General features: G+C 35.4%; 1 pseudogene; it reads right to left on the bottom strand.

Moving 5' to 3' along the window:
- Positions 1-10,445: 10,445 nt before the first annotated feature.
- Positions 10,446-12,662, bottom strand: LOC120254771 (annotated as a pseudogene).
- Positions 12,663-13,345: the final 683 nt, after the last annotated feature.

Raw genomic sequence — 13,345 nt, 5'->3', positions numbered from 1 at the left:
ATTGTTTAAATATACTATATATCGCTTTAAAACATCGCTTTTAAATATTTCAAAATACGGTGTACCCGCTTAAAAATAACACTGCCTCTGCTTTAAATAAATGCACTCATTGTTTAAACATCGCTTGAAATATTTCAAATTACATCAGTATCCGCTTAAAAATAACAATGTCTCTCGTAAATACATTCAATTCGCTGAAAAGAGTAAGAGTTTAAATGTGGAAAGGTTCCCATCAATACACAATGTTTCCGTCATCGCTCGGGTTTATTAACAATGCCTAGTCTGGGCGACGCTTTCATCTGCAAGATCGCCGATCAGACCGGATCCTCGGCAGCGTCGCAATGTAACTCGCGGACATCAAACGCCATGCGACTCGATCCTCTTTTTCGCCTCAGGCCGCCCAGTCGCCTTCTAGTCACAAAGCGGTCGCGAAACGAAGCTCACGATTTCGCCTCAAGGCCCGCCATCGCTCGGGTATGGGGAATATAGCTTCCTTTGTACGCCAGCTTTGTAATTGTCGACGTGAAGTACCCGCTAATAAATCGATGTACGCTGGTGTCTGTCTCGCATTATTGCCGCGCAAGCATGTTTGCAAGGGATACCATAAACTTGCCACCTTCGATACGAACAAGTTCCGATGGCGAGATCCACGTAGTCGCCGCGATTGGTCGATCACTCGTAACGATCATCGACACAACGACCAACACGTAAGACTTTCTACCGCTCCTCAACAATGATCTCTAACTTCGAATGTATGTCTCGGGCATAAGTAGCTCTCCCATTTGGTCGCTGCTCACGCCGTTACATAACATGCGATCAACTTGAACCTCGCAAATAAGGTTAAACAAAGATGATGATGGTTAACACTCGTCAACATGTTTAAACATTATTGTAATTATTTAAACGAAATGATTAATATTTAAAGTCAGACAAGTGTAATGAAACAAAGATTGAGAATGTTTAAAGGGTAATACTAAATGTTAAGTGTAAACCAACATTCGCAGACCTTACGGAGTCGCACCATTTTCGCCACCCGTAAATGACGAGCTTCCTTGATCCAAGCATCGAACGACTCCGCGACGCTCGAATACATCTCACCCCAACGATCACCTCCGAATAGATAATTCGACCAATGTGCCATATCCGATTTATTAATCAACCAGATGATGAGCTTCGGTGATACGGGCCTCGCAGCTCATTCACTAGTATCATCGAAATCTTTAGCCGTGGATGCCCACGCACGCGGAAGCATATAGACCAAAGACTCCTCCCTCAATGCCTTCCCAAGTCCGACATTGGCTTTCATAAAATTGGCCTCCAAATGTCGAAGACAAGACGCATGTGGCGAAGAAGGGAAGACTCTCGCAATTGCGCCTACAAGGCCCTCGACTCGTCTCGACACGAAGGTAATTATCTCATGATAATCTCCACCTCGTGATAAGGCATCGCCTAACTTAGATATGAACCAAGTCCAATTGGCATCGGGTCTCGTTGTCGACTATACCGAAGGCAACGTGGAAAAACCATTGTTACCATCTTTCCCCGTGGCACCCAAAGAGTGTACCCTCGATATTTTTCCAAGGAGGTGGGTACCATCGAGAAACAGCTAGCCGCCCCGCAAGCCCTCTCGAATCCCACAATACACGCTACCGAAAGAAAAAGAATGCACGCTTAAAAACGATCACCGCCTCTCCACGATCGCAACGCCGCCGGATTTGTCTCACCCACCTTATCCACATACCAAAGCAAACAACATAGTCGGAGATGTCACCGCTGCCGAGGACCACCCGGCATGCTCTTTTCCCAACCAAGCCTCGCTTGTATGGTATGTGGACACCATGTTCCCGCAACATGTCCTTCTCGAATGTCGATGGCCTTGCATAAGGGACGGTCCTCGAGCTTCGAATCACTCGTGGCGCTAACCCATTTTTTTCGACGCTTTCGGATGTGACGCCGAACCTATGCCACCACCGCAAGTGTGTGACGGGTTGATTGTCTTGATTCTGAAAGTATTTTTTGTTATACTCTTTTGATGCATGAAGGCGCCAACGACAACCATCGGCAACAAGCATTCCACAACACCCGATGTTTTTTTCGCTCTTTATGAATTTGAAGTCAAAAATTCCTTTTGATCGCATGATTTCAAGTACATCCCTCGAAAATGTTCGACACCGCCAAAACGTTGTCCAATATCCAACGACAACACTTCGTAATGATCCGACGAGGAAGGAAGACATCCCACACCGCCAGGGTCACCATGGGGATGAATGGGAGCACTCGCAGAATCTGAATTCATGCCAACACTTCAGCCAAATGAAAAGATCAATATGTTAAGCGGAGAGTATAATGTTTAAGCGATAATGACAATAGTTAAACGTTAAATTAAATACTTAAGCAATTAACTAATAACGTAAAAGGACTAGTATAATATGTTAACCAAATGACTGGACATATTTAAACAATAATGACCCCTGCATAACCGGAATAATTAAAAAGAAAAAGGAACTTACAACGAGTAAACCTCGCTTTTCATTAGGATTCGGCAATGGCACATTTTCTCGCCCCCGACGACAAGATCAACTACAAAGACATTTGAAGATGGAATGGACGTGACACATCCGCCGGAAGTCAACATCGCTTTTCGATTGGGCAAACCGCTTTTATATCCATCCGTGTGATGAACTTAACCTCGACAAGAGAAACTTCGAGACCCCATCGCTCACATATCTCGCCTAACACCAACTCCCAAGAAGTCTCGAGCCGTGAACATTAGCACTCTTCCCTCCCCGCTGAATCTAGCAATACCACAAAAAAACTCTCCATAATATATCGGGTCGAAAACCAAATCGCATAAAACCAAATGAAATGAAGAACAAAAAAAGAAGACGAAGAAGAAGAAGTAGAAGATGTAAAGAACAAACAAAGCAAATGTAAAGGCAAACAAAAAAAGTGCACAGCTAGTATGCATAGAGGTTAGACTAGACGTGATGTGATTGGGCTGTATTTTTTTTCCCTCCATCCCAAGGGCAAAAAAAGGGAAATATATGTCACTCGTCGCGAGGAAGACATATTGTCATCGCTCGAATGAAAGTTCTCAACTCAACATGAGTCTCTCGTGTAAACGCTGCTTTTTTTTATGTTTAAACAGATACATATAGTGTTTAAAAAAACGGGTTAATTGTTTAACTAAAGTCTATATCATTTAAATAATATGTTATTGTTTAAATTGAATGCTTTCACCGACATCGCGCTGAAGATGGGTACCTCCCCGGGTCACCGCTTAAAACATCTTTACGTATTTTCTTAAACACCGCTGTCATTGTTTAAAGAGTAACTTGAGTAGTGTTTAACTTTTTTTCTATTGTTTACACCGCTGTCATTGTTTAAAGAGTAACTTTTTTTCTTAAACACCGTTGTCACTGCTTAAAACATATTTACGTATTTTCTATTGTTTACAATGACGCTCTTTTGTTTCCCACATTGTTTGTTTTTACTAGGTCTATGTTTAAATTTCGTAAGTTCACAACAAATAAGCTTGTTTCGCTTTTATTTATAAAAAGATTTACAACATTTACAACATTTACAACGTCCGCCGGACTTTGACACTCACGACTCGACCCGTGATAACGAAAACAAGTGTCTCAGACATTCGAATGCTCACAGCTGTCGATAACATGCGCATCAACTTGAACCTCGCACAACGCATCAACATTAAAAAAAGGTTAAACAACACACATTCATGAAAAACGACTATTAATCAATGTGTCATGGTCGGACTTAAACGAAGATACCCGATAGTTAAACACGTAACGTAATAGTTGTACACTCGACGTAATGTTCTTAAATGGTAATGTAAAAGTCTCAAGTGATAAATATCAACCCTCGCCTTTAAAGGATGCTTTCTCGATCTTCCCTCCTCTAGAATCCTCCGCAATCACGAAATACGTGAAAAAAATTTCTTTTCTTACCCAAGTCGAAATGCTCGCTTAATTGCTCGCCTCGTCATCCACCAACAAGAATCCTCCGCGATTCGTGCAATTATGAGAGCATTTCGACTCAAGGTGAAAAAGATAGTTTAACTTGTTGCGTGATCATGCGCTAAATGATTCTCAAGATAAGGAAGAAGGTTCACGTAAACATCCTTTCGTGATAGAGTGGTTGTCCATGGGAAGAGGAGGACGAGGAGGAGGAGGAGGAGGAGGATGATGAGGACGACTGAGGAGTGGTTGTCCATCGGGGAGGGTTCTTTCCTGGTTATTTATGGTGTGAATTCCACAAGCTAGTCGACTCTTCATATCCGAGAAAAAAAGTTAAACGCACAAAGCGCCGATATCGATCGATGAGAACGAACGGTGTTCGAAAATTATGTTACCGCGCATAAATTTTAATGCCGCCATTAATTTTATGCACTGGGATACCATAACCTTGCCACCGCCACGCACACCCGCCAAAGAATTCGATCAAACGAAAAAGATCACCGCTTTACGCAGAGACTTTGAGAATTTACACGCTAATATGAATAGTTATACATGTAAAGACAACGTTAAACGGAGATGGGAAGTATTACACGGATATGATAATTATTAAACATATTAGTAAAAATATTTAAACGTTAAAACCAAGCGTAAAGCCCTTCAAAAAGGTCGAACATGATGTGATTTTGGCGCTTTTCCTTTCCCACCATTTTTCGTGCCAAAAATGGGATTTCACAACATGGACCCATTTGAAGTGAACGGTAGGGGGTAAAAGGGAAGTTAAACACTAACTAAGGGTCAGTCCGTGTGCAAAAAGTAGGAGGGGGTTTTTGGGAAGTTTTGAAAATTACGAGGGGTGAACAGTAATTTTCCCTAAATTAAAATAAAAACTCTGTAATTATAATGATAAATATTATTATGTTATAACGACTCATCTCCATCTTCTATAAGATGAGTGGTGCATGATATATATTTTCATATTATATATATATATATATGTTTATGTTTATGTAAAATCATCAAATAACGTTTTCCTTAATTTTATTTTAATAAAGTTGAGTAAATATAATTGCTAAAAATCAGGATGCACACGAAGCAATAAAACCTATGTATATTTCTCTTTCCTTTCTTGAATTAAAATTTGTATTTTTTATAAAATTATTTTTTCTTCAATATATATGTTCATAGGACTATCAAGATGTGGGAAGAGTTGTCGATTAAATAATAATCCAAATCAACCTTTCAAATAGAATTATACTCATAATAAAAGACAACTTTCCTTATTAAATTGAATGAAATCATCATAATTAAGAGGAGCACAAAAAATAAATTAAAAACAAAAAATAAGATTCTTTGCCCGCGAATGAAAAGTTTACCTTTTGATATGATCTATAGTGTTCTTTGATCTTCTTGAATCGAAAAAAGTGTTAAAGGGTTTCTTAAGTTGCATGGGACATGATGCACTGTTTTTATGTTAGAAATTTCAAGAAATGGTGACCTTATATTTTAAAATAATATTTGCAATCACATTTTTAAAATTAAAAAAAATAGAAATTAATGACAAGGCAAGATGGACACAATTATGCGTTTTTTTGTTTTTGTCAAATTTTCTTGTCATGTTCGTGATTTTTTAATAAAATTAAATTTAAAAGTTGCTATATCAAAAGCTAATCTACCATAGAGTTATATATTCTAAAAATTTAAAATATATATTTAAACATTTAAAAAAATAAAATTTAAAGAAAACGTTATCTATGCCCACGTCAGGCTTTTTTATTGCAAATTTTTTTTTCAATTTCATGATTTTTTTAAATTATATTTAAAAGTTAAAATAATTAAAAAATTATTATTTTGTCAATACCCTCCTCCTGGTGCTATTTCAGCATATTTGAAAAATAAAATTAAAATATAATGACATGGCAAATATTTTATTGTTTTTTTCCTAGCAAATTTTCGTGTGATTTTTATTTTTTTAAATTATATTTAAAAGTTGTCATATCAAAAGTCAATCTATCAACTATTGATATAATTTTAAAGTATATCTTTAAACATTTAAACAACTATTATTTTGATATATAAATATATATATGCCCTCCCCGGTGCCACCAAGGCATATTTGAAAAGTAAAAATTAAAATATAATGACATGATAAAAATTTCAAAATCATTAATATTAATAAAATTAAAAAGTAATTTTTAAAATTAGAATAAAAATATTTTAAATTGTTTTCCCATTATGCTAATTAAATCCATTAAAATCACAAAGCATCAAATTTTAAATTTTTTTTAGAAAAAATTGTTTCCATTGAAATATTTTGTGGGAGATAAAAAAAACCATTTGATATTAATTTTAAAAATTTAAAATATATTTTTAAACATTTTAAAAAACAATTATATAGATACAAATATTTAGTTGCGTGGTTATTTTCACAAATTTTCTTGTCATTTTCATGATTTTTTTTAAAAAAAATACAATTAAAAGTTGCCCTATGCAACGATATATTTTTTAAATTTTAAAATATATTTTTAAATATTTAAAAAACTGTTATTTTGAGAAAAACTGTTATTTTATCTAATTTATATCCGGATTAATTTATCTAATTTGAGATATATTTTTAAAAATTAAAAAAAATATATTTAAACATTTACAAAACAGTTATTTTGAGAAAAAAAAATTATGTATGGCCTCTTGGTAATTTTTTTTATTGCAAATTAACTTTTAATTTTCATGATTTTTTTAAAGTTATATTTAAAAGTTGTCATATCAAAAACCAAGCTGCCATCTAACAACATATTTTTAAAAATTTTAAAAATATATTCAACATTTAAAAAAAACTCTTATTTAAAATTACAAGAAACACAAATGATAAGGTACTTCTCATCAATAGGTTTAATACAATTGTCTAATTGGAACACAAACATTATTTTTTCAATGTTTTCTTCTTCGTCAGGTACAACAATATTGCTCCAAGATTTCTATATATGTAATAATATACCATAAAAATATATCTATGTATAGAGCACACTCTAATGCTCTATACATATCTGATGTTGGTATTTACAAATATCAAACTTCTTTGAATGCTCTTAGGGATGGCATGGGGTGGGGAGTCCCCGCCCCCCACAGGGATCCACCACTTTTTGAGCGGGAAATCCCCAGTTTTCTCCCCTGCGGGGACAGGGGCGGGGGAATAAAATTCCCCGGTTACCTAGTGGGGCGGGGGCGGGGAGTGATCTCCCCGCCCCGGAGTCCCTACCCAGAAATATTATATATATATATATAATAATATATTTGTTGAAATAAAAAATAAAATATATATATAATATAATACAATATTTGTTATTAATAATGATTAGTCTCAATTAATACCTAACTTTATCGATTTTTTTCTTTAGATTATTGGATTTTTGTAAGAAATGTGTTAAAATAAAAATTTAAAAATATATAATATAATATCATGTTTGTTATTAATAAAGATTGGTCTTAATTGGTATCTAAGATTCTAAGTTTATGAATTTAAACATTAGATTAGTGGATTTTTTTTTTAAAAAAAATTGTGTTGGGTGGCCGGAGTGGGGATCCCCGTGGGGCAGGGAGTGGGGGCTTCCTCCTCTCCGATTCCCCAACCAGGGCGGGGACGAAGAATCCCCGCCCGAGATGGGGGAGTGAGTGGGGAGATACTGCCCGTCCCCGCCCCAGGCCCAGCCCGTGCCCATCCCTAAATGCTCTAAGTTAGTGTTTGTTTGTATAGTGGGATATTGTATTCCATGGTGGGGGATATCCATGGATGGGGATATCCATGAATGGGAATATCCATGTTTAAGTGTTTGGTTGGAGGGATTTAATAGTCAGGATAAAGATTGTTTGGTGTTTGATTAGACAAATAAGGATATGTAAAGTTTTGGATATCTATTTTTGAATGTTTGGTTGGATGGATATGGGAGTGGTATAATAACCCTATCCATGAGGAGATGAAGTTACCCCTTTATTTAATTAATAATTTTATAAAATATTTTCAAATTGTTGAAGTAAATCAATTATAGTGGTTGATTAGAGAAATTTATTTCTTAAATATTTTAAGTAAGTATTTGATTGTCTTTTCTTCATTGTTAAATATCAAATATGTTAATTAAGAACATATCTAACCTTGAGAAGTTTGAATATATTATAAGTTTTTAATGCTTTCAATGGGGAAACTAGATTGTGGTCAATAAAAAATATTTTTACAGATTCCTTTCAGGCAGCATTATCTTGGTGCTTATCTTATTCACACATAGATAGGTTCAAACCATAAAGCTAGCCTTGGGCAACACTTCTTGGAAAATTATTTTAATCAAATTCTACATCAACAGATTAGTTTGCTAATTGATTTTTTTAATCTTTATAAATGCATAAATAAAGAAAACAAACTTATCACAGATGGTGGTGAAATTGGATAAATAGTCATTTGTATAGTTTTTTAATGGAATTTTATAAATGCCCTGCTGTGTGTTCACTCTTTCTTTGGTTTTTTTTACGTGATCTGAAATTTAGTTTTGTATTTATTTATTTTATTATTATATTGTTTATTAAGAGATCCAGTAATCAAGACAATATCAAATCTCAAAATCATCATCACGTCACAAATCCATGTTAAGATGATTTTGCTAACAAAAAAATCCAAATTTTAATAGAGAAACAGGATAATGATCCATCAAAGCATCAACCAAAATTTGAATGCAAAGCAATGGACAAGAGATCAGGATTAGATCCAATTACTAGTTGAAAACGTAAAATATTTTCCAATTAAAAATAAACAAGACCAAATTTTCTTATTTTATTTTTTTTATGAAAAAAAAAAGAAGAAGAAGAAGAAGGAGAAGACTTGTTCACTGCACTGGATCCTGAGAAAGGAACGCCTGTTCACTGCGACCGCCGTTCGAGATGGTTGGGACCAATGAGGTGATGATGGATCCTGAGAGAAAAACGCCCGTTTGCTGCCGCCTCCGCCCGAGATTATGGAGCTTCGAGAATCGATGAGTTTATCTCGCTGTGGTACGAGATGGAGATGGATGAGACAGGGATGAAGTATCGAATAAACCATGGGATGAGCGGAGCCCCACCAATTTGGTGGGACACCCCTCATCCAATTTTCAGGGATGGGGGCTTTCCCAATCCAGGCCCATCCAGTAAACCAAACAACCGGATGGGCCTATAGCCCTAGATATCCCATCCTCATCCCAGGATATCCAGGCTGCCAAATACTACCTGAATTGGATGAAATAAGGACATGAATATTTTTGAATGAATACAAGTTCACAGCTCTTAAGCACTATCTACTTGCTGCAAGCCAAGTTCACAGTTCCTAGTAGAAGTGTTTTTTCCACCCATTAGTTTGCTTAAGATGATAAATCAATCAAGGGTAATAGATTTCATGGACCTGTATACCACAAATTTGCATGGAGAGCCCACTACATGATATACATATATTTACTGATTGAGATTTCGCAAGAGATATTCAACTGTAGCATGGTACATTTCTGGAAGTGGCAATCAAAGCACTGATATGATCTCTTGTGTATCAAAGAATCACATTTCTTAAAGCTGAGACAGTTGGGTTGGGTTACATAAAATCCTTCAGGTGGTATACATTATTGCAAAAAGTTGAGATTAATGTTATGTCAAAGAAAGATTCAATTAGCAAGTTGATTACTAAAGACATGATCAATTGCTGACCATCAGGGTTGTTAGTAGCACCAAGACCACCAGGAGAATGTATGTCTAGGTAACAAGTTCATCAATGACTCCAAACCAAAAATATTTGGTGTGCCTGTAACAAGATAATGATAGAGTATCAAACATATCAATATATGGAAAACTCCGACAAGCAGCAGCCCAATGTTAATGTTGTTCTTAGGTGGTATTAATGGCCGCCACACCAAACAAAAGAGCTAAAGTTGGGGTTATGTATGTCCAACTGAAAATTGACAAGCAAAAGGTCATTGACAATTTGTAAATTAAAGAGACCATTTTTTTTATTTGCACACAAGCTATCCAAAATCAATCCATTGAATATATAGAATATGGAAATTTTTAGAAGAGAATTTTGATTAAGTAAACCATAGAGACTGTTGAACATTTTGATGAAGAATAGTTTTTCTTTTCATAACTAATAAAGAGTGATAACATGTAGAGCATTTGATTGAATGAATGAAAGTTGTGAGTGAGACTCTAAGCTTGGGGAAAATCATCAAGTTTGTGCACAGGAAGGCTGTCACTGATGTTCAATTTAAAGGTAATAACATTTGGCAGTATGAAAATACCAATTATCAATTGCAAGTCTTTTATGCTTAGTTAATTTCAAATAAATTGTGAATGATATGACATATCGAAGGGCTGGAGTGTGATCCTGGTCTTTGCTACTGCACATTTGGATCCTACTGTTTATGAGAATCCTCAGAAGTTTGATCCTTGGAGATGGCAAGTAAATGATTAGCATTGTTGATATGAAAGCCATCTTTTAATCATATCCAGGCTCTCCCTTGGTTTGTACTTTGGACCTGTATGACTAGCATCCTGCATAAATAAATACAAACAACCACCTCTACATTAGCATCTATTTTGCTTTCTGTTTTTTACTACTCCAAAGTTCTTATCGTCAAAATTTTATTATATGTCATACCTTTCTAGTAGCAAATGTAAGATTATGGGCATATGTTCTCATGTATCTAAAGAATTTTAATCCAAACAACAACATCAGTCTACAAATGCAGATACGTGCATGATCAATAAAACTATTACTAGTCTTATTAATTCCGATCAAACTCACCCCGCTACTTGTCCGCAGGAGAACCAAGATCTCCAGTTATCGATAATGGAGTAGTTCAAAGATCTTATCCATGTCTGGGTTCCAATATGCGGTACCAAAAGATCATGGTTGCCACTTTTATTAATCAGAAAACATGGTGTTATTAACTGCAGTATGAAGATTCATCAAAAAGAAACACGTAATGGGTTCACTACAAGCTCTAGCTTCACCTGTAAACAAGAGCTCGATAACCTTGGCTTGTGAGCTTATGCAGGCAGGTATTTTACACTGCTTGGAAGATCATAGGCAAATAATCGTTGCATCTAATCCATTCTTACACAGTCCCCTGCTTCATATAAATGACAATGAGCAGCATATATTAGAAATGATACACATATCAGATTCCCTTTGATGTACCTTCCAGATGTGAAGAGCATCTATCACGCCGTCAGTGTTTGCCCAAATATAGGACAAATAGTAAGCATAAGATTGAAATCAGAATTATGATCAGTTAGTTTCTTTACAAGAGACTATATGTTCTCACACAACATAGAGAATTCAATTAAACACTAAAAAATCAGTAATTAAGTAGTTATTAAGGCATGAAAGATCTCGAGAGCATGAAACTCACTATGCATTTAAGAGGGGGAACAGGTGGTGGAGCGATAAGCTCTTCATGCTCATTCTTGAGAAATCTCCTTTGTCCGGCCAAGTTCCTTGGGTTCGGAGATGTTCATGGACATTTTGGCTCCAAAATATTCGGGTGATGAATTTCATTAATGAACTGCAAGGTCAAGAGGTGACAACTTCAAGCTTTTATGTGGAATTATGTATAGTGTATTTAGTGAAGTATGAATAACAGAATCTTATTCACAATTCGAAGCTTCTCAGCACACAGAGTATGGGTAGGACTTTCATAATCCTCTCTTTCAGAAGAAATAATGGTGGACTACAAAATTAAAAATAGTTTGATGCAAGATATAATGTTCTTCTCTTCATCAAATATTTTATATATACTATTGACAATTGACATATATACCAGAGTATAGAAAATTAGCATAGAACTTCATGGCCTTAACACTAGAACTAGATTTTAATGTAAGAAGAGAAATGCATCACCTCATATAACTCATCAGAAATTATTCCCATATTATGAGCATATGGGATGCGAGAATTCAGATCGATTGCTTCTCTAGTTCCTGGGTTGTCAATAAAATATCTTTGAAACAATACATCATTATCATACTAGAAGAGATGAATGATGTTTTGAAGGTATACATAAACAGATGAAGGATATAGTTAGACTCTTTTAAGACTAAATTGATTATCACTACCTTGAGATTCAGAGGAGGCAGAGTCCCAGATTCAATGCCTAAATATCAATAACATCACATTTTAGATAGAACAAACAACATAAATATCAACTATAAAAACTGGTTTGAGATGTGACAGGATACCTTGTGATATCAGGTGAGTGATGATGGGACAACCTTGCTAGCGTATGAATCACCAGCAATATACAGAGAATTGGAGAGGAACTGACGGTGATCAATTAGCCACTATTAATCACAACACAAAGTTTGATTTTTAGTTACTATTTAGAGCATTCAATCAAATGCAAAAGAAGATGATGAGGATCATGTGATTGAATACCTTTCTGAGAAACTTGTACACTCTAATGGATGAAGTGACATCACCATCAACATATCCCTATGGAGTATTTGAGAATGAGAACCCAGTTCCAACAGGAGAGTCTAAGAAGATCGATCACATTTGAGACCTAAAAAACAAAAAATCATAAACTTTTTACTGAATGAAAAGATCATGAAAGTTGTCAACAAATCTGAAAAATAGATCACCTTAGTCCAAGAGAAAGGAGGATACACAATTGTTGTTAACATGATGTAAATTATAAAATAATTCCAAACATAACATTCATGCATAATATATTTCAAACATTCAAACATTACCAACTAGAAACCAACCGATGTCTGTCCGATGTTGTTAATGTTAGAAAAAGGAAGAATGAAAGTAGAGGAGAAATGGATCAATGCTCATCTCATGTCATACTAAACAAGTGTGATCATGGGGCTTCATATAGAAGCTAAGTATACAGGTATACGCATGTATATACATACATACATCTAATATACATACACATATCTAACAGTTAACATACTCAACAACACTGTTCACCTGATGCTCCTATTGCTACAGTCCCCAGTAAATAAGGTCTTGAATCAAAACCGTTAAACCCAAACGCTGGATCAGGATTTGGACATGTCGGCAGGGTAGTACTGTACTGTGCTGCCAGCATCACCTGCTGATTCAACACCTCTAGACACACACATCCTTTCTCAAAGACCCGAAATTAGTTAATGCAAGTAAATTTGGACTTGAAAATTTTTGTGCGCTTCTTTCATCTTATCAACTTAACATTTAGGTAGAATTGAACCCAAATAATGCATTTCACTACATATTTAACAAGATATCAGAGCTTTGCAAAAAAAAAGAAAAAAGTATCTTACTAACAGATGTTTTATCAAGGTTCTCACAGAATGGAAACAAGTTTCGGCAAATCAAA

The sequence above is a fragment of the Dioscorea cayenensis genome, unplaced genomic scaffold, assembly GCF_009730915.1.
Source record: "Dioscorea cayenensis subsp. rotundata cultivar TDr96_F1 unplaced genomic scaffold, TDr96_F1_v2_PseudoChromosome.rev07_lg8_w22 25.fasta BLBR01000619.1, whole genome shotgun sequence".
In the NCBI taxonomy this organism is placed as follows: Eukaryota; Viridiplantae; Streptophyta; class Magnoliopsida; order Dioscoreales; family Dioscoreaceae; genus Dioscorea; species Dioscorea cayenensis.
The sequence above is the reverse complement of the archived record's forward strand: the minus strand, read 5'-3'. Positions and strand labels throughout refer to the sequence as shown.